Source organism: Dasypus novemcinctus (assembly GCF_030445035.2).
Source record: "Dasypus novemcinctus isolate mDasNov1 chromosome 8 unlocalized genomic scaffold, mDasNov1.1.hap2 SUPER_8_unloc_2, whole genome shotgun sequence".
Classification (NCBI taxonomy): Eukaryota; Metazoa; Chordata; class Mammalia; order Cingulata; family Dasypodidae; genus Dasypus; species Dasypus novemcinctus.
Window position 1 is genome coordinate 389,984 of NW_026688124.1, and position 19,101 is coordinate 409,084.

A 19,101-nucleotide genomic window follows, 5' to 3' on the forward strand; every position below is an offset into this window, starting at 1 on the left:
GGCCTGGGGCTCGATCGACCAGGCAGCTGCGCCTCGGCGAGAAGGCCTATCGGCTTTGGTTTGGAAATCTGGACAGTATCCCCGCGGCATTGCCCGCTCTGGTAGCTTGGAACGGCAATCAATAGGAAAATCACCTGGTTGCGTGGCGTGCTGTGGCAGAGGGAAATGTGCTGAAGATGATGGGTTCTCCCTTTTTTTCCCCCACAAACGGATGGGTACGACTCGAGTCAATGCCCAGACAACCCATACGTCCGCTTTGGACGGTCACGATGGCCGCTTAGAATATACCCGGTCCATGGAACACCTGGACCTGTGAGCCCACATGACCGCAGCGCCTGCCTCAAGTGAGCAGAAATGATTTCCACGCAAGTGAGTCACCACCCAATAGGTAAGCAGTTTCGTTTTGCGTCCCGCAGCCCCAGAGCCAAGAGAAACACTCGTTGGTTGGTACGGTCCCAAAAAGGAGGGCGAGAGGAGAAAGGGCAGGCTCCTTGCTCAGAGTCGTCGGGGTGCTCTGGGGCCCCTCTCGTCCCAGAAAAGAAACGCAGAGAAAGAGAGGTCATTGACAAGGGAGAGGGAAGACTCTGGGCCTGTCCTCTCCGGGAGACAGGCCTCTGCAGGCCTGGCCGGGAGCCCAGGCCGGAGCCCGCAGGCCACCGGTGGGAAAGGCCGGGGTTCCCCTGACAGAAGCTGGAGGTGACGGCGATGGGAGACAGCATGTCTGTGACCATTGCCGTGGGAGAGACCTGCAGGGCAACGCCGGCCGGCCCTAGCTAGGCCCCCGCTTGAGGAGGCCTCGGGGACTTTGGTTGGCGAGGAAACCCCCGTCTTCAGACGGGTCTGGCAGCCTGGCCCAACCCAGACCCTTGGCCTGGGCCAGGTGATCTATGGCATGGAGAGGGGGCTCTCCCAGCAGCCCCAGATCTGGCCCAGGGGTCCCTTTCCCCACAGCCCCTTCTGCAAGGGGCCCTGCCCCTCCCCCTGCCTTAGAACTCAGCCCTCTGCCCCCCAGCAAGTGTCAGGAAGGAACTCTTCCTATCCAACAGTGGCCCCTAGCGGTGGAAGCTTTGCCTCTGACTTTGGGCACCGGAGCCCCTCTCTTGTTCCTGGAGCTTCTTCTGTCTCTTGGCTTTTCACCAGACAGACAGGAGGGAACAACTGTCCAGGACAGCATAGCAGAGCTTCTCTCCTAGCCCAGTCCCCACCCAGCAGGCTCCGCCCACGTCGGCGACCGCTTCCGTCGCGTCCCCGTGGCCTCCTGCTGGCATTCGGTGTATACATTTTGGAACCCCGCTTCCCCCGGCGCTGGAGGTTTTCCTGGCAGTGGACGCGCTCCCCGAAGTGCATCGGGTGGGTTTGGGCAGGATGCCTATTGGCCGCATCTGTCCCGGCACTGCCACTGGGGACAACTCCCGAGTGCAGAAAACGCCTCCCCTCCCCCCCCCCCAATCCATCACAACTATCTTCCCACTCCCGTGCTTGGGCACCTCCTGCCAGTGGCCACCGTCTCCAGAGCAACCAGGAGGGGCGGGGTCGGGGCGAGTCTGCCGGGGGCGGGGTGAGTGGCACCTGCGCGCCAGGGCGGCGCTGGGCGTGGCCGGCCCAGCGGGCCGGGGGGCCTGCGCATTTGTCCCGGCTTTGCGGGCGTCAGAGAGCGGGGTACGGCGGTGCGGGAGGCCTAGCGCTTGGCCCTCCCCCTCCCCCACCCCCACCCCGGGCGCCGTCTGGGCGCCCCGAAAGGAGGGGGTCAGGCGGAGGCAGCGGACGGAACGAGAGGGGGCTTAGATCCCACAGGGCTGTTGGATGCGGCTCTCCCGCTGGCAGGTGTCGGCACTTTTGCTTCCCTCCGCGGTGAGGACCACGTTCTCCTCCCTCTCAGCTGACCTGGGCCGGTCCAACGAACCTGAGCGCAGGTGGTGCACCTGCGCTGGGGCTCAGGTCCCAACCGGCACGGGGCCTGTCCAGAGACATGCAGAAGCCTGTCTCCTGAGCATGCACGCACCCAGTGCCAGGCTCAGCCGCAGCCAAAGTGACAGAAGAAGAGGCATGTGTAGGGAGGCCCCCCTGCAAGCGACTTCCCCCACCCACACACACACCCCGTGCAAGAGCACGGATTCCCAAGTAGAGCCCACTGGCAGGCCACTGAGGCCCGGAGCCACCTGCCATCAGCAGCGCAGTCCTGGGTGTCCCCGCAGCCCTCAGGAGCACCAGGGCCTGGGGCTCGATCGACCAGGCAGCTGCGCCTCGGCGAGAAGGCCTATCGGCTTTGGTTTGGAAATCTGGACAGTATCCCCGCGGCATTGCCCGCTCTGGTAGCTTGGAACGGCAATCAATAGGAAAATCACCTGGTTTCGTGGCGTGCTGTGGCAGAGGGAAATGTGCTGAAGATGATGGGTTCTCCCTTTTTTTCCCCCACAAACGGATGGGTACGACTCGAGTCAATGCCCAGACAACCCATACGTCCGCTTTGGACGGTCACGACGGCCGCTTAGAATATACCCGGTCCATGGAACACCTGGACCTGTGAGCCCACTTGACCGCAGCGCCTGCCTCAAGTGAGCAGAAATGATTTCCACGCAAGTGAGACACCACCCAATAGGTAAGCAGTTTCGTTTTGTGTCCCGAAGCCCCAGAGCCGAGAGAAACGCTCGTTGGTTGGTACGGTCCCAAAAAGGAGGGCGAGAGGAGAAAGGGCAGGCTCCTTGCTCAGAGTCGTCGGGGTGCTCTGGGGCCCCTCTCGTCCCAGAAAAGAAACGCAGAGAAAGAGAGGTCATTGACAAGGGAGAGGGAAGACTCTGGGCCTGTCCTCTCCGGGAGACAGGCCTCTGCAGGCCTGGCCGGGAGCCCAGGCCGGAGCCCGCAGGCCACCGGTGGGAAAGGCCGGGGTTCCCCTGACAGAAGCTGGAGGTGACGGCGATGGGAGACAGCATGTCTGTGACCATTGCCGTGGGAGAGACCTGCAGGGCAACGCCGGCCGGCCCTAGCTAGGCCCCCGCTTGAGGAGGCCTCGGGGACTTTGGTTGGCGAGGAAACCCCCGTCTTCAGACGGGTCTGGCAGCCTGGCCCAACCCAGACCCTTGGCCTGGGCCAGGTGAGCTATGGCATGGAGAGGGGGCTCTCCCAGCAGCCCCAGATCTGGCCCAGGGGTCCCTTCCCCCACAGCCCCTTCTGCAAGGGGCCCTGCCCCTCCCCCTGCCTTAGAACTCAGCCCTCTGCCCCCCAGCAAGTGTCAGGAAGGAACTCTTCCTATCCAACAGTGGCCCCTAGCGGTGGAAGCTTTGCCTCTGACTTTGGGCACCGGAGCCGCTCTCTTGTTCCTGGAGCTTCTTCTGTCTCTTGGCTTTTCACCAGACAGACAGGAGGGAACAACTGTCCAGGACAGCATAGCAGAGCTTCTCTCCTAGCCCAGTCCCCACCCAGCAGGCTCCGCCCACGTCGGCGACCCCTTCCGTCGCGTCCCCGTGGCCTGCTGCTGGCATTCGGTGTATACATTTTGGAACCCCGCTTCCCCCGGCGCTGGAGGATTTCCTGGCAGTGGACGCGCTCCCCGAAGTGCATCGGGTGGGTTTGGGCAGGATGCCTATTGGCCGCATCTGTCCCGGCACTGCCACTGGGGACAACTCCCGAGTGCAGAAAACGCCTCCCCTCCCCCCCCCAATCCATCACAACTGTCTTCCCACTCCCGGGCTTGGGCACCTCCCGCCAGTGGCCACCGTCTCCAGAGCAACCAGGAGGGGCGGGGTCGGGGCGAGTCTGCCGGGGGCGGGGTGAGTGGCGCCTGCGCGCCAGGGCGGCGCTGGGCGTGGCCGACCCAGCGGGCCGTGGCGCCTGCGCATTTGTCCCGGCTTTGCGGGCGTCAGAGAGCGGGGTACGGCGGCGCGGGAGGCCTAGCGCTTGGCCCTCCCCCTCCCCCACCCCCACCCCGGGCGCCGTCTGGGCGCCCCGAAAGGAGGGGGTCAGGCGGAGGCAGCGGACGGAGCGAGAGGGGGCTTAGATCCCACAGGGCTGTTGGATGCGGCTCTCCCGCTGGCAGGTGTCGGCACTTTTGCTTCCCTCCGCGGTGAGGACCACGTTCTCCTCCCTCTCAGCTGACCTGGGCCGGTCCAACGAACCTGAGCGCAGGTGGTGCACCTGCGCTGGGGCTCAGGTCCCAACCGGCACGGGGCCTGTCCAGAGACATGCAGAAGCCTGTCTCCTGAGCATGCACGCACCCAGTGCCAGGCTCAGCCGCAGCCAAAGTGACAGAAGAAGAGACATGTGTAGGGAGGCCCCCCTGCAAGCGACTCCCCCCACAGACACACACACCCCGTGCAAGAGCACGGATTCCCAAGTAGAGCCCACTGGCAGGCCACTGAGGCCCGGAGCCACCTGCCATCAGCAGCGCAGTCCTGGGTGTCCCCGCAGCCCTCAGGAGCACCAGGGCCTGGGGCTCGATCGACCAGGCAGCTGCGCCTCGGCGAGAAGGCCTATCGGCTTTGGTTTGGAAATCTGGACAGTATCCCCGCGGCATTGCCCGCTCTGGTAGCTTGGAACGGCAATCAATAGGAAAATCACCTGGTTTCGTGGCGTGCTGTGGCAGAGGGAAATGTGCTGAAGATGATGGGTTCTCCCTTTTTTTCCCCCACAAACGGATGGGTACGACTCGAGTCAATGCCCAGACAACCCATACGTCCGCTTTGGACGGTCACGATGGCCGCTTAGAATATACCCGGTCCATGGAACACCTGGACCTGTGAGCCCACTTGACCGCAGCGCCTGCCTCAAGTGAGCAGAAATGATTTCCACGCAAGTGAGTCACCACCCAATAGGTAAGCAGTTTCGTTTTGCGTCCCGCAGCCCCAGAGCCAAGAGAAACACTCGTTGGTTGGTACGGTCCCAAAAAGGAGGGCGAGAGGAGAAAGGGCAGGCTCCTTGCTCAGAGTCGTCGGGGTGCTCTGGGGCCCCTCTCGTCCCAGAAAAGAAACGCAGAGAAAGAGAGGTCATTGACAAGGGAGAGGGAAGACTCTGGGCCTGTCCTCTCCGGGAGACAGGCCTCTGCAGGCCTGGCCGGGAGCCCAGGCCGGAGCCCGCAGGCCACCGGTGGGAAAGGCCAGGGTTCCCCTGACAGAAGCTGGAGGTGACGGCGATGGGAGACAGCATGTCTGTGACCATTGCCGTGGGAGAGACCTGCAGGGCAACGCCGGCCGGCCCTAGCTAGGCCCCCGCTTGAGGAGGCCTCGGGGACTTTGGTTGGCGAGGAAACCCCCGTCTTCAGACGGGTCTGGCAGCCTGGCCCAACCCAGACCCTTGGCCTGGGCCAGGTGATCTATGGCATGGAGAGGGGGCTCTCCCAGCAGCCCCAGATCTGGCCCAGGGGTCCCTTCCCCCACAGCCCCTTCTGCAAGGGGCCCTGCCCCTCCCCCTGCCTTAGAACTCAGCCCTCTGCCCCCCAGCAAGTGTCAGCAAGGAACTCTTCCTATCCAACAGTGGCCCCTAGCGGTGGAAGCTTTGCCTCTGACTTTGGGCACCGGAGCCGCTCTCTTGTTCCTGGAGCTTCTTCTGTCTCTTGGCTTTTCAGCAGACAGACAGGAGGGAACAACTGTCCAGGACAGCATAGCAGAGCTTCTCTCCTAGCCCAGTCCCCACCCAGCAGGCTCCGCCCACGTCGGCGACCACTTCCGTCGCGTCCCCGTGGCCTCCTGCTGGCATTCGGTGTATACATTTTGGAACCCCGCTTCCCCCGGCGCTGGAGGTTTTCCTGGCAGTGGACGCGCTCCCCGAAGTGCATCGGGTGGGTTTGGGCAGGATGCCTATTGGCCGCATCTGTCCCGGCACTGCCACTGGGGACAACTCCCGAGTGCAGAAAACGCCTCCCCTCCCCCCCCCAATCCATCACAACTGTCTTCCCACTCCCGGGCTTGGGCACCTCCCGCCAGTGGCCACCGTCTCCAGAGCAACCAGGAGGGGCGGGGTCGGGGCGAGTCTGCCGGGGGCGGGGTGAGTGGCGCCTGCGCGCCAGGGCGGCTCTGGGCGTGGCCGGCCCAGCGGGCCGTGGCGCCTGCGCATTTGTCCCGGCTTTGCGGGCGTCAGAGAGCGGGGTACGGCGGCGCGGGAGGCCTAGCGCTTGGCCCTCCCCCTCCCCCACCCCCACCCCGGGCGCCGTCTGGGCGCCCCGAAAGGAGGGGGTCAGGCGGAGGCAGCGGACGGAGCGAGAGGGGGCTTAGATCCCACAGGGCTGTTGGATGCGGCTCTCCCGCTGGCAGGTGTCGGCATTTTTGCTTCCCTCCGCTGTGAGGACCACGTTCTCCTCCCTCTCAGCTGACCTGGGCCGGTCCAACGAACCTGAGCGCAGGTGGTGCACCTGCGCTGGGGCTCAGGTCCCAACCGGCACGGGGCCTGTCCAGAGACATGCAGAAGCCTGTCTCCTGAGCATGCACGCACCCAGTGCCAGGCTCAGCCGCAGCCAAAGTGACAGAAGAAGAGGCATGTGTAGGGAGGCCCCCCTGCAAGCGACTCCCCCCCCACACACACACACCCCGTGCAAGAGCACGGATTCCCAAGTAGAGCCCACTGGCAGGCCACTGAGGCCCGGAGCCACCTGCCATCAGCAGCGCAGTCCTGGGTGTCCCCGCAGCCCTCAGGAGCACCAGGGCCTGGGGCTCGATCGACCAGGCAGCTGCGCCTCGGCGAGAAGGCCTATCGGCTTTGGTTTGGAAATCTGGACAGTATCCCCGCGGCATTGCCCGCTCTGGTAGCTTGGAACGGCAATCAATAGGAAAATCACCTGGTTGCGTGGCGTGCTGTGGCAGAGGGAAATGTGCTGAAGATGATGGGTTCTCCCTTTTTTTCCCCCACAAACGGATGGGTACGACTCGAGTCAATGCCCAGACAACCCATACGTCCGCTTTGGACGGTCACGATGGCCGCTTAGAATATACCCGGTCCATGGAACACCTGGACCTGTGAGCCCACATGACCGCAGCGCCTGCCTCAAGTGAGCAGAAATGATTTCCACGCAAGTGAGTCACCACCCAATAGGTAAGCAGTTTCGTTTTGCGTCCCGCAGCCCCAGAGCCAAGAGAAACACTCGTTGGTTGGTACGGTCCCAAAAAGGAGGGCGAGAGGAGAAAGGGCAGGCTCCTTGCTCAGAGTCGTCGGGGTGCTCTGGGGCCCCTCTCGTCCCAGAAAAGAAACGCAGAGAAAGAGAGGTCATTGACAAGGGAGAGGGAAGACTCTGGGCCTGTCCTCTCCGGGAGACAGGCCTCTGCAGGCCTGGCCGGGAGCCCAGGCCGGAGCCCGCAGGCCACCGGTGGGAAAGGCCGGGGTTCCCCTGACAGAAGCTGGAGGTGACGGCGATGGGAGACAGCATGTCTGTGACCATTGCCGTGGGAGAGACCTGCAGGGCAACGCCGGCCGGCCCTAGCTAGGCCCCCGCTTGAGGAGGCCTCGGGGACTTTGGTTGGCGAGGAAACCCCCGTCTTCAGACGGGTCTGGCAGCCTGGCCCAACCCAGACCCTTGGCCTGGGCCAGGTGATCTATGGCATGGAGAGGGGGCTCTCCCAGCAGCCCCAGATCTGGCCCAGGGGTCCCTTTCCCCACAGCCCCTTCTGCAAGGGGCCCTGCCCCTCCCCCTGCCTTAGAACTCAGCCCTCTGCCCCCCAGCAAGTGTCAGGAAGGAACTCTTCCTATCCAACAGTGGCCCCTAGCGTTGGAAGCTTTGCCTCTGACTTTGGGCACCGGAGCCCCTCTCTTGTTCCTGGAGCTTCTTCTGTCTCTTGGCTTTTCACCAGACAGACAGGAGGGAACAACTGTCCAGGACAGCATAGCAGAGCTTCTCTCCTAGCCCAGTCCCCACCCAGCAGGCTCCGCCCACGTCGGCGACCGCTTCCGTCGCGTCCCCGTGGCCTCCTGCTGGCATTCGGTGTATACATTTTGGAACCCCGCTTCCCCCGGCGCTGGAGGTTTTCCTGGCAGTGGACGCGCTCCCCGAAGTGCATCGGGTGGGTTTGGGCAGGATGCCTATTGGCCGCATCTGTCCCGGCACTGCCACTGGGGACAACTCCCGAGTGCAGAAAACGCCTCCCCTCCCCCCCCCCCAATCCATCACAACTATCTTCCCACTCCCGTGCTTGGGCACCTCCTGCCAGTGGCCACCGTCTCCAGAGCAACCAGGAGGGGCGGGGTCGGGGCGAGTCTGCCGGGGGCGGGGTGAGTGGCACCTGCGCGCCAGGGCGGCGCTGGGCGTGGCCGGCCCAGCGGGCCGGGGGGCCTGCGCATTTGTCCCGGCTTTGCGGGCGTCAGAGAGCGGGGTACGGCGGTGCGGGAGGCCTAGCGCTTGGCCCTCCCCCTCCCCCACCCCCACCCCGGGCGCCGTCTGGGCGCCCCGAAAGGAGGGGGTCAGGCGGAGGCAGCGGACGGAACGAGAGGGGGCTTAGATCCCACAGGGCTGTTGGATGCGGCTCTCCCGCTGGCAGGTGTCGGCACTTTTGCTTCCCTCCGCGGTGAGGACCACGTTCTCCTCCCTCTCAGCTGACCTGGGCCGGTCCAACGAACCTGAGCGCAGGTGGTGCACCTGCGCTGGGGCTCAGGTCCCAACCGGCACGGGGCCTGTCCAGAGACATGCAGAAGCCTGTCTCCTGAGCATGCACGCACCCAGTGCCAGGCTCAGCCGCAGCCAAAGTGACAGAAGAAGAGGCATGTGTAGGGAGGCCCCCCTGCAAGCGACTTCCCCCCCCCACACACACACCCCGTGCAAGAGCACGGATTCCCAAGTAGAGCCCACTGGCAGGCCACTGAGGCCCGGAGCCACCTGCCATCAGCAGCGCAGTCCTGGGTGTCCCCGCAGCCCTCAGGAGCACCAGGGCCTGGGGCTCGATCGACCAGGCAGCTGCGCCTCGGCGAGAAGGCCTATCGGCTTTGGTTTGGAAATCTGGACAGTATCCCCGCGGCATTGCCCGCTCTGGTAGCTTGGAACGGCAATCAATAGGAAAATCACCTGGTTTCGTGGCGTGCTGTGGCAGAGGGAAATGTGCTGAAGATGATGGGTTCTCCCTTTTTTTCCCCCACAAACGGATGGGTACGACTCGAGTCAATGCCCAGACAACCCATACGTCCGCTTTGGACGGTCACGACGGCCGCTTAGAATATACCCGGTCCATGGAACACCTGGACCTGTGAGCCCACTTGACCGCAGCGCCTGCCTCAAGTGAGCAGAAATGATTTCCACGCAAGTGAGACACCACCCAATAGGTAAGCAGTTTCGTTTTGTGTCCCGAAGCCCCAGAGCCGAGAGAAACGCTCGTTGGTTGGTACGGTCCCAAAAAGGAGGGCGAGAGGAGAAAGGGCAGGCTCCTTGCTCAGAGTCGTTGGGGTGCTCTGGGGCCCCTCTCGTCCAAGAAAAGAAACGCAGAGAAAGAGAGGTCATTGACAAGGGAGAGGGAAGACTCTGGGCCTGTCCTCTCCGGGAGACAGGCCTCTGCAGGCCTGGCTGGGAGCCCAGGCCGGAGCCCGCAGGCCACCGGTGGGAAAGGCCGGGGTTCCCCTGACAGAAGCTGGAGGTGACGGCGATGGGAGACAGCATGTCTGTGACCATTGCCGTGGGAGAGACCTGCAGGGCAACGCCGGCCGGCCCTAGCTAGGCCCCCGCTTGAGGAGGCCTCGGGGACTTTGGTTGGCGAGGAAACCCCCGTCTTCAGACGGGTCTGGCAGCCTGGCCCAACCCAGACCCTTGGCCTGGGCCAGGTGAGCTATGGCATGGAGAGGGGGCTCTCCCAGCAGCCCCAGATCTGGCCCAGGGGTCCTTTCCCCCACAGCCCCTTCTGCAAGGGGCCCTGCCCCTCCCCCTGCCTTAGAACTCAGCCCTCTGCCCCCCAGCAAGTGTCAGCAAGGAACTCTTCCTATCCAACAGTGGCCCCTAGCGGTGGAAGCTTTGCCTCTGACTTTGGGCACCGGAGCCGCTCTCTTGTTCCTGGAGCTTCTTCTGTCTCTTGGCTTTTCACCAGACAGACAGGAGGGAACAACTGTCCAGGACAGCATAGCAGAGCTTCTCTCCTAGCCCAGTCCCCACCCAGCAGGCTCCGCCCACGTCGGCGACCCCTTCCGTCGCGTCCCCGTGGCCTCCTGCTGGCATTCGGTGTATACATTTTGGAACCCCGCTTCCCCCGGCGCTGGAGGTTTTCCTGGCAGTGGACGCGCTCCCCGAAGTGCATCGGGTGGGTTTCGGCAGGATGCCTATTGGCCGCATCTGTCCCGGCACTGCCACTGGGGACAACTCCCGAGTGCAGAAAACGCCTCCCCTCCCCCCCCAATCCATCACAACTGTCTTCCCACTCCCGGGCTTGGGCACCTCCCTCCAGTGGCCACCGTCTCCAGAGCAACCAGGAGGGGCGGGGTCGGGGCGAGTCTGCCGGGGGCGGGGTGAGTGGCGCCTGCGCGCCAGGGCGGCGCTGGGCGTGGCCGGCCCAGCGGGCCGGGGCGCCTGCGCATTTGTCCCGGCTTTGCGGGCGTCAGAGAGCGGGGTACGGCGGCGCGGGAGGCCTAGCGCTTGGCCCTCCCCCTCCCCCACCCCCACCCCGGGCGCCGTCTGGGCGCCCCGAAAGGAGGGGGTCAGGCGGAGGCAGCGGACGGAGCGAGAGGGGGCTTAGATCCCACAGGGCTGTTGGATGCGGCTCTCCCGCTGGCAGGTGTCGGCACTTTTGCTTCCCTCCGCGGTGAGGACCACGTTCTCCTCCCTCTCAGCTGACCTGGGCCGGTCCAACGAACCTGAGCGCAGGTGGTGCACCTGCGCTGGGGCTCAGGTCCCAACCGGCACGGGGCCTGTCCAGAGACATGCAGAAGCCTGTCTCCTGAGCATGCACGCACCCAGTGCCAGGCTCAGCCGCAGCCAAAGTGACAGAAGAAGAGGCATGTGTAGGGAGGACCCCTGCAAGCGACTCCCCCCACACACACTCACACCCCGTGCAAGAGCACGGATTCCCAAGTAGAGCCCACTGGCAGGCCACTGAGGCCCGGAGCCACCTGCCATCAGCAGCGCAGTCCTGGGTGTCCCCGCAGCCCTCAGGAGCACCAGGGCCTGGGGCTCGATCGACCAGGCAGCTGCGCCTCGGCGAGAAGGCCTATCGGCTTTGGTTTGGAAATCTGGACAGTATCCCTGCGGCATTGCCCGCTCTGGTAGCTTGGAACGGCAATCAATAGGAAAATCACCTGGTTGCGTGGCGTGCTGTGGCAGAGGGAAATGTGCTGAAGATGATGGGTTCTCCCTTTTTTTCCCCCACAAACGGATGGGTACGACTCGAGTCAATGCCCAGACAACCCATAGGTCCGCTTTGGACGGTCACGATGGCCGCTTAGAATATACCCGGTCCATGGAACACCTGGACCTGTGAGCCCACTTGACCGCAGCGCCTGCCTCAAGTGAGCAGAAATGATTTCCACGCAAGTGAGTCACCACCCAATAGGTAAGCAGTTTCGTTTTGCGTCCCGCAGCCCCAGAGCCAAGAGAAACACTCGTTGGTTGGTACGGTCCCAAAAAGGAGGGCGAGAGGAGAAAGGGCAGGCTCCTTGCTCAGAGTCGTCGGGGTGCTCTGGGGCCCCTCTCGTCCCAGAAAAGAAACGCAGAGAAAGAGAGGTCATTGACAAGGGAGAGGGAAGACTCTGGGCCTGTCCTCTCCGGGAGACAGGCCTCTGCAGGCCTGGCTGGGAGCCCAGGCCGGAGCCCGCAGGCCACCGGTGGGAAAGGCCGGGGTTCCCCTGACAGAAGCTGGAGGTGACGGCGATGGGAGACAGCATGTCTGTGACCATTGCCGTGGGAGAGACCTGCAGGGCAACGCCGGCCGGCCCTAGCTAGGCCCCCGCTTGAGGAGGCCTCGGGGACTTTGGTTGGCGAGGAAACCCCCGTCTTCAGACGGGTCTGGCAGCCTGGCCCAACCCAGACCCTTGGCCTGGGCCAGGTGAGCTATGGCATGGAGAGGGGGCTCTCCCAGCAGCCCCAGATCTGGCCCAGGGGTCCCTTCCCCCACAGCCCCTTCTGCAAGGGGCCCTGCCCCTCCCCCTGCCTTAGAACTCAGCCCTCTGCCCCCCAGCAAGTGTCAGGAAGGAACTCTTCCTATCCAACAGTGGCCCCTAGCGGTGGAAGCTTTGCCTCTGACTTTGGGCACCGGAGTCGCTCTCTTGTTCCTGGAGCTTCTTCTGGCTCTTGGCTTTTCACCAGACAGACAGGAGGGAACAACTGTCCAGGACAGCATAGCAGAGCTTCTCTCCTAGCCCAGTCCCCACCCAGCAGGCTCCGCCCACGTCGGCGACCCCTTCCGTCGTGTCCCCGTGGCCTCCTGCTGGCATTCGGTGTATACATTTTGGAACCCCGCTTCCCCCGGCGCTGGAGGTTTTCCTGGCAGTGGACGCGCTCCCCGAAGTGCATCGGGTGGGTTTGGGCAGGATGCCTATTGGCCGCATCTGTCGCGGCACTGCCACTGGGGACAACTCCCGAGCGCAGAAAACGCCTCCCCTCCCCCCCCATTCCATCACAACTGTCTTCCCACTCCCGGGCTTGGGCACCTCCCGCCAGTGGCCACCGTCTCCAGAGCAACCAGGAGGGGCGGGGTCGGGGCGAGTCTGCCGGGGGCGGGGTGAGTGGCGCCTGCGCGCCAGGGCGGCGCTGAGCGTGGCCGGCCCAGCGGGCCGGGGCGCCTGCGCATTTGTCCCGGCTTTGCGGGCGTCAGAGAGCGGGGTACGGCGGCGCGGGAGGCATAGTGCTTGGCCCTCCCCCTCCCCCACCCCCACCCCAGGCGCCGTCTGGGCGCCCCGAAAGGAGGGGGTCAGGCGGAGGCAGCGGACGGTGCGAGAGGGGGCTTAGATCCCACAGGGCTGTTGGATGCGGCTCTCCCGCTGGCAGGTGTCGGCACTTTTGCTTCCCTCCGCGGTGAGGACCTCGTTCTCCTCCCTCTCAGCTGACCTGGGCCGGTCCAACGAACCTGAGCGCAGGTGGTGCACCTGCGCTGGGGCTCAGGTCCCAACCGGCACGGGGCCTGTCCAGAGACATGCAGAAGCCTGTCTCCTGAGTATGCACGCACCCAGTGCCAGGCTCAGCCGCAGCCAAAGTGACAGAAGAAGAGGCATGTGTAGGGAGGCCCCCCTGCAAGCGACTCCCCCCCCACACACACACACCCCGTGCAAGAGCACGGATTCCCAAGTAGAGCCCACTGGCAGGCCACTGAGGCCCGGAGCCACCTGCCATCAGCAGCGCAGTCCTGGGTGTCCCCGCAGCCCTCAGGAGCACCAGGGCCTGGGGCTCGATCGACCAGGCAGCTGCGCCTCGGCGAGAAGGCCTATCGGCTTTGGTTTGGAAATCTGGACAGTATCCCCGCGGCATTGCCCGCTCTGGTAGCTTGGAACGGCAATCAATAGGAAAATCACCTGGTTGCGTGGCGTGCTGTGGCAGAGGGAAATGTGCTGAAGATGATGGGTTCTCCCTTTTTTTCCCCCACAAACGGATGGGTACGACTCGAGTCAATGCCCAGACAACCCATACGTCCGCTTTGGACGGTCACGATGGCCGCTTAGAATATACCCGGTCCATGGAACACCTGGACCTGTGAGCCCACTTGACCGCAGCGCCTGCCTCAAGTGAGCAGAAATGATTTCCACGCAAGTGAGTCACCACCCAATAGGTAAGCAGTTTCGTTTTGCGTCCCGCAGCCCCAGAGCCAAGAGAAACACTCGTTGGTTGGTACGGTCCCAAAAAGGAGGGCGAGAGGAGAAAGGGCAGGCTCCTTGCTCAGAGTCGTCGGGGTGCTCTGGGGCCCCTCTCGTCCCAGAAAAGAAACGCAGAGAAAGAGAGGTCATTGACAAGGGAGAGGGAAGACTCTGGGCCTGTCCTCTCCGGGAGACAGGCCTCTGCAGGCCTGGCCGGGAGCCCAGGCCGGAGCCCGCAGGCCACCGGTGGGAAAGGCCGGGGTTCCCCTGACAGAAGCTGGAGGTGACGGCGATGGGAGACAGCATGTCTGTGACCATTGCCGTGGGAGAGACCTGCAGGGCAACGCCGGCCGGCCCTAGCTAGGCCCCCGCTTGAGGAGGCCTCGGGGACTTTGGTTGGCGAGGAAACCCCCGTCTTCAGACGGGTCTGGCAGCCTGGCCCAACCCAGACCCTTGGCCTGGGCCAGGTGAGCTATGGCATGGAGAGGGGGCTCTCCCAGCAGCCCCAGATCTGGCCCAGGGGTCCCTTCCCCCACAGCCCCTTCTGCAAGGGGCCCTGCCCCTCCCCCTGCCTTAGAACTCAGCCCTCTGCCCCCCAGCAAGTGTCAGCAAGGAACTCTTCCTATCCAACAGTGGCCCCTAGCGGTGGAAGCTTTGCCTCTGACTTTGGGCACCGGAGCCGCTCTCTTGTTCCTGGAGCTTCTTCTGTCTCTTGGCTTTTCACCAGACAGACAGGAGGGAACAACTGTCCAGGACAGCATAGCAGAGCTTCTCTCCTAGCCCAGTCCCCACCCAGCAGGCTCCGCCCACGTCGGCGACCCCTTCCGTCGCGTCCCCGTGGCCTCCTGCTGGCATTCGGTGTATACATTTTGGAACCCCGCTTCCCCCGGCGCTGGAGGTTTTCCTGGCAGTGGACGCGCTCCCCGAAGTGCATCGGGTGGGTTTCGGCAGGATGCCTATTGGCCGCATCTGTCCCGGCACTGCCACTGGGGACGACTCCCGAGTGCAGAAAACGCCTCCCCTCCCCACCCCCAATCCATCACAACTGTCTTCCCACTCCCGGGCTTGGGCACCTCCCGCCAGTGGCCACCGTCTCCAGAGCAACCAGGAGGGGCGGGGTCGGGGTGAGTCTGCCGGGGGCGGGGTGAGTGGCGCCTGCGCGCCAGGGCGGCGCTGGGCGTGGCCGGCCCAGCGGGCCGGGGGGCCTGCGCATTTGTCCCGGCTTTGCGGGCGTCAGAGAGCGGGGTACGGCGGCGCGGGAGGCCTAGCGCTTGCCCCTCCCCCTCCCCCACCCCCACCCCGGGCGCCGTCTGGGCACCCCAAAAGGAGGGAGTCAGGCGGAGGCAGCGGATGGAGCGAGAGCTGGCTTAGATCCCACAGGGCTGTTGGATGCGGCTCTCCCGCTGACAGGTGTCGGCACTTTTGCTTCCCTCCGCGGTGAGGACCACGTTCTCCTCCCTCTCAGCTGACCTGGGCCGGTCCAACGAACCTGAGCGCAGGTGGTGCACCTGCGCTGGGGCTCAGGTCCCAACCGGCACGGGGCCTGTCCAGAGACATGCAGAAGCCTGTCTCCTGAGCATGCACGCACCCAGTGCCAGGCTCAGCCGCAGCCAAAGTGACAGAAGAAGAGGCATGTGTAGGGAGGCCCCCCTGCAAGCCACTTCCCCCCCACACACACACACCCCGTGCAAGAGCACGGATTCCCAAGTAGAGCCCACTGGCAGGCCACTGAGGCCCGGAGCCACCTGCCATCAGCAGCGCAATCCTGGGTGTCCCCGCCGCCCTCAGGAGCACCAGGGCCTGGGGCTCGATCGACCAGGCAGCTGCGCCTCGGCGAGAAGGCCTATCGGCTTTGGTTTGGAAATCTGGACAGTATCCCTGCGGCATTGCCCGCTCTGGTAGCTTGGAACGGCAATCAATAGGAAAATCACCTGGTTTCGTGGCGTGCTGTGGCAGAGGGAAATGTGCTGAAGATGATGGGTTCTCCCTTTTTTTCCCCCACAAACGGATGGGTATGACTCGAGTCAATGCCCAGACAACCCATACGTCCGCTTTGGACGGTCACGATGGCCGCTTAGATTATACCCGGTCCATGGAACACCTGGACCTGTGAGCCCACTTGACCGCAGCGCCTGCCTCAAGTGAGCAGAAATGATTTCCACGCAAGTGAGACACCACCCAATAGGTAAGCAGTTTCGTTTTGTGTCCCGAAGCCCCAGAGCCGAGAGAAACGCTCGTTGGTTGGTACGGTCCCAAAAAGGAGGGCGAGAGGAGAAAGGGCAGGCTCCTTGCTCAGAGTCGTCGGGGTGCTCTGGGGCCCCTCTCGTCCCAGAAAAGAAACGCAGAGAAAGAGAGGTCATTGACAAGGGAGAGGGAAGACTCTGGGCCTGTCCTCTCCGGGAGACAGGCCTCTGCAGGCCTGGCTGGGAGCCCAGGCCGGAGCCCGCAGGCCACCGGTGGGAAAGGCCGGGGTTCCCCTGACAGAAGCTGGAGGTGACGGCGATGGGAGACAGCATGTCTGTGACCATTGCCGTGGGAGAGACCTGCAGGGCAACGCCGGCCGGCACTAGCTAGGCCCCCGCTTGAGGAGGCCTCGGGGACTTTGGTTGGCGAGGAAACCCCCGTCTTCAGACGGGTCTGGCAGCCTGGCCCAACCCAGACCCTTGGCCTGGGCCAGGTGAGCTATGGCATGGAGAGGGGGCTCTCCCAGCAGCCCCAGATCTGGCCCAGGGGTCCCTTTCCCCACAGCCCCTTCCGCAAGGGGTCCTGCCCCTCCCCCTGCCTTAGAACTCAGCCCTCTGCCCCCCAGCAAGTGTCAGCAAGGAACTCTTCCTATCCAACAGTGGCCCCTAGCGGTGGAAGCTTTGCCTCTGACTTTGGGCACCGGAGCCGCTCTCTTGTTCCTGGAGCTTCTTCTGTCTCTTGGCTTTTCACCAGACAGACAGGAGGGAACAACTGTCCAGGACAGCATAGCAGAGCTTCTCTCCTAGCCCAGTCCCCACCCAGCAGGCTCCGCCCACGTCGGCGACCCCTTCCGTCGCGTCCCCGTGGCCTCCTGCTGGCATTCGGTGTATACATTTTGGAACCCCGCTTCCCCCGGCGCTGGAGGTTTTCCTGGCAGTGGACGCGCTCCCCGAAGTGCATCGGGTGGGTTTCGGCAGGATGCCTATTGGCCGCATCTGTCCCGGCACTGCCACTGGGGACAACTCCCGAGTGCAGAAAACGCCTCCCCTCCCCCCCCAATCCATCACAACTGTCTTCCCACTCCCGGGCTTGGGCACCTCCCGCCAGTGGCCACCGTCTCCAGAGCAACCAGGAGGGGCGGGGTCGGGGCGAGTCTGCCGGGGGCGGGGTGAGTGGCGCCTGAGCGCCAGGGCGGCGCTGGGCGTGGTCGGCCCGGCGGGCCGGGGCGCCTGCGCATTTGTCCCGGCTTTGCGGGCGTCAGGGAGCGGGGTACGGTGGCGTGGGAGGCCTAGCGCTTGGCCTTCCCCCTCCCCCACCCCCACCCCGGGCGCCGTCTGGGCGCCCCGAAAGGAGGGGGTCAGGCGGAGGCAGCGGACGGAGCGAGAGGGGGCTTAGATCCCACAGGGCTGTTGGATGCGGCTCTCCCGCTGGCAGGTGTCGGCACTTTTGCTTCCCTCCGCGGTGAGGACCACGTTCTCCTCCCTCTCAGCTGACCTGGGCCGGTCCAGCGAACCTGAGCGCAGGTGGTGCACCTGCGCTGGGGCTCAGGTCCCAACCAGCACGGGGCCTGTCCAGAGACATGCAGAAGCCTGTCTCCTGAGCATGCACTCACCCAGTGCCAGGCTCAGCCGCAGCCAAAGTGACTGAAGAAGAGGCATGTGTAGGGAGGCCCCCCTGCAAGCGACTCCCCCCCCCACCCTGTGCAAGAGGACGGATTCCCAATTAGAGCCCACTGGCAGGGCACTGAGGCCCGGAGCCGCCTGCCATCAGCAGAGTAGTCTTGGGTGTCCCCTGTTACTTTTACCAGAGCTGATGTTGTTGCTGGTTGTTATTGTATACCCAGGGGACCTGAATCTCTGGACTGAACATGTGATAGCCACACCCTGAGCCTTTACAGACTTGCAACTTCTACTCTGGTTTATCGGACTTATTCCACTCATCTAACATTGAAGTGAAGAAGGTCAACCACCACACCATGGAGCCAAGAGTGTCTACAACTGAAAGTGGAGCATTGCATCCAACATCCATTTGGAATGTAAGCCCCCTCTTGATATAGATGTGGAGTGTACACAACCATTCTAAGGTCTACAGGATGGAGGAATAGAGTATGGATTCAAGTGGACTTACTGATAGTCTGTTCATGAACTATTGTGATTAGTAATTGAAGAAAATGTGGCATTGTTGTGGAGAAAGTGGCCATAGTGGTGACTTGGGGTAGGGAGTGGGAGGAAGAGATGTGATGTGGGGGCATTTTCAGGACTTGGAGTTGTCCTGGGTGGTGCTGCAGGGACAGTTACTGGATATTGTATGTCCTCCCATGGCCCACTGGGTGGACTGTGGGAGAGTGGCTATGATGTGGACCACTGACCATGAGGTGCAGTTGTGCTCAGAGATGTATTCACCAAATGCAATGAATGTCTCATGATGATAGAGGAGGTTGTTGTTATAGGGAGAGGAGTTGAGTGAGGGGGGTGGGGGGTATATGGGAACCTCATTTTTTAATGTAACATTAAAAAAATAAAGACAAAATAAATAAATAATCCTATTAATGAATTTCAGGAAGCAAATGAAAAGTCCTTGAAAGCTATGGAAGATCTTTTCTAAATTATAATTAAAACAAATTAAACAATTGTAATATATTCCAGAACCTAGCATTCAGTATGCTTTTAAAATTATTCACAGTTTTAGACTTTTATTAAAGAAGAGAAGTTTTAAACCTTATGTAAAGGAAGGAAAAAGGACATTCCTAGAATAAACTATAATGATTTCAATTTTATTTAACTTAGGTGTAATCTCCCTACATTTATAGAATACCAATTAAATAAATATTATATTCAGTCCTTAAGACAATGATATTTTAAATTCATGTTTAATGGAATTAAGTTAAAAGGAGAAAATGTAGATCTGCCCTCTCTTCAATGAATAAAGTAAACTTCATTGGTTGCTAATTGTAATTTTTTTAAAAGATTTATTTATTTCCCCCACTTTTTGGTTTTTGCACTTGCATCTGCTTCCCGTGTCTTTTCTTTCTTTTTTTTTTTAGATTTATTTATTTCTCTTCTCTCCCCTGCTCACCCACGCCCACCAGTTGTCTGCTCTCTGTCCATTCACTGTGTCATCGTCTTTGTCTACTTCTGTTGTCAGCAGCATGGGAATCTTTGTTTCTTTTTGTTGCATCATCTTGCTGTGTCAGCTCTCCATGTGTGTGGTGCCATTCTTGGGCAGGGTGCACTTTCTTTCACACTGGGT

General features: G+C 62.4%; 1 long non-coding RNA gene across 1 annotated transcript; it reads left to right on the forward strand.

The window, feature by feature from the left end:
* The first annotated feature begins 15,722 nt into the window (after window positions 1-15,722).
* On the forward strand, window positions 15,723-18,504 carry LOC131277343 (uncharacterized). The gene is made up of 2 exons (XR_009184532.1): window positions 15,723-15,853; window positions 17,696-18,504. It is a non-coding gene; the product is annotated as an uncharacterized lncRNA (long non-coding RNA).
* Window positions 18,505-19,101: the final 597 nt, after the last annotated feature.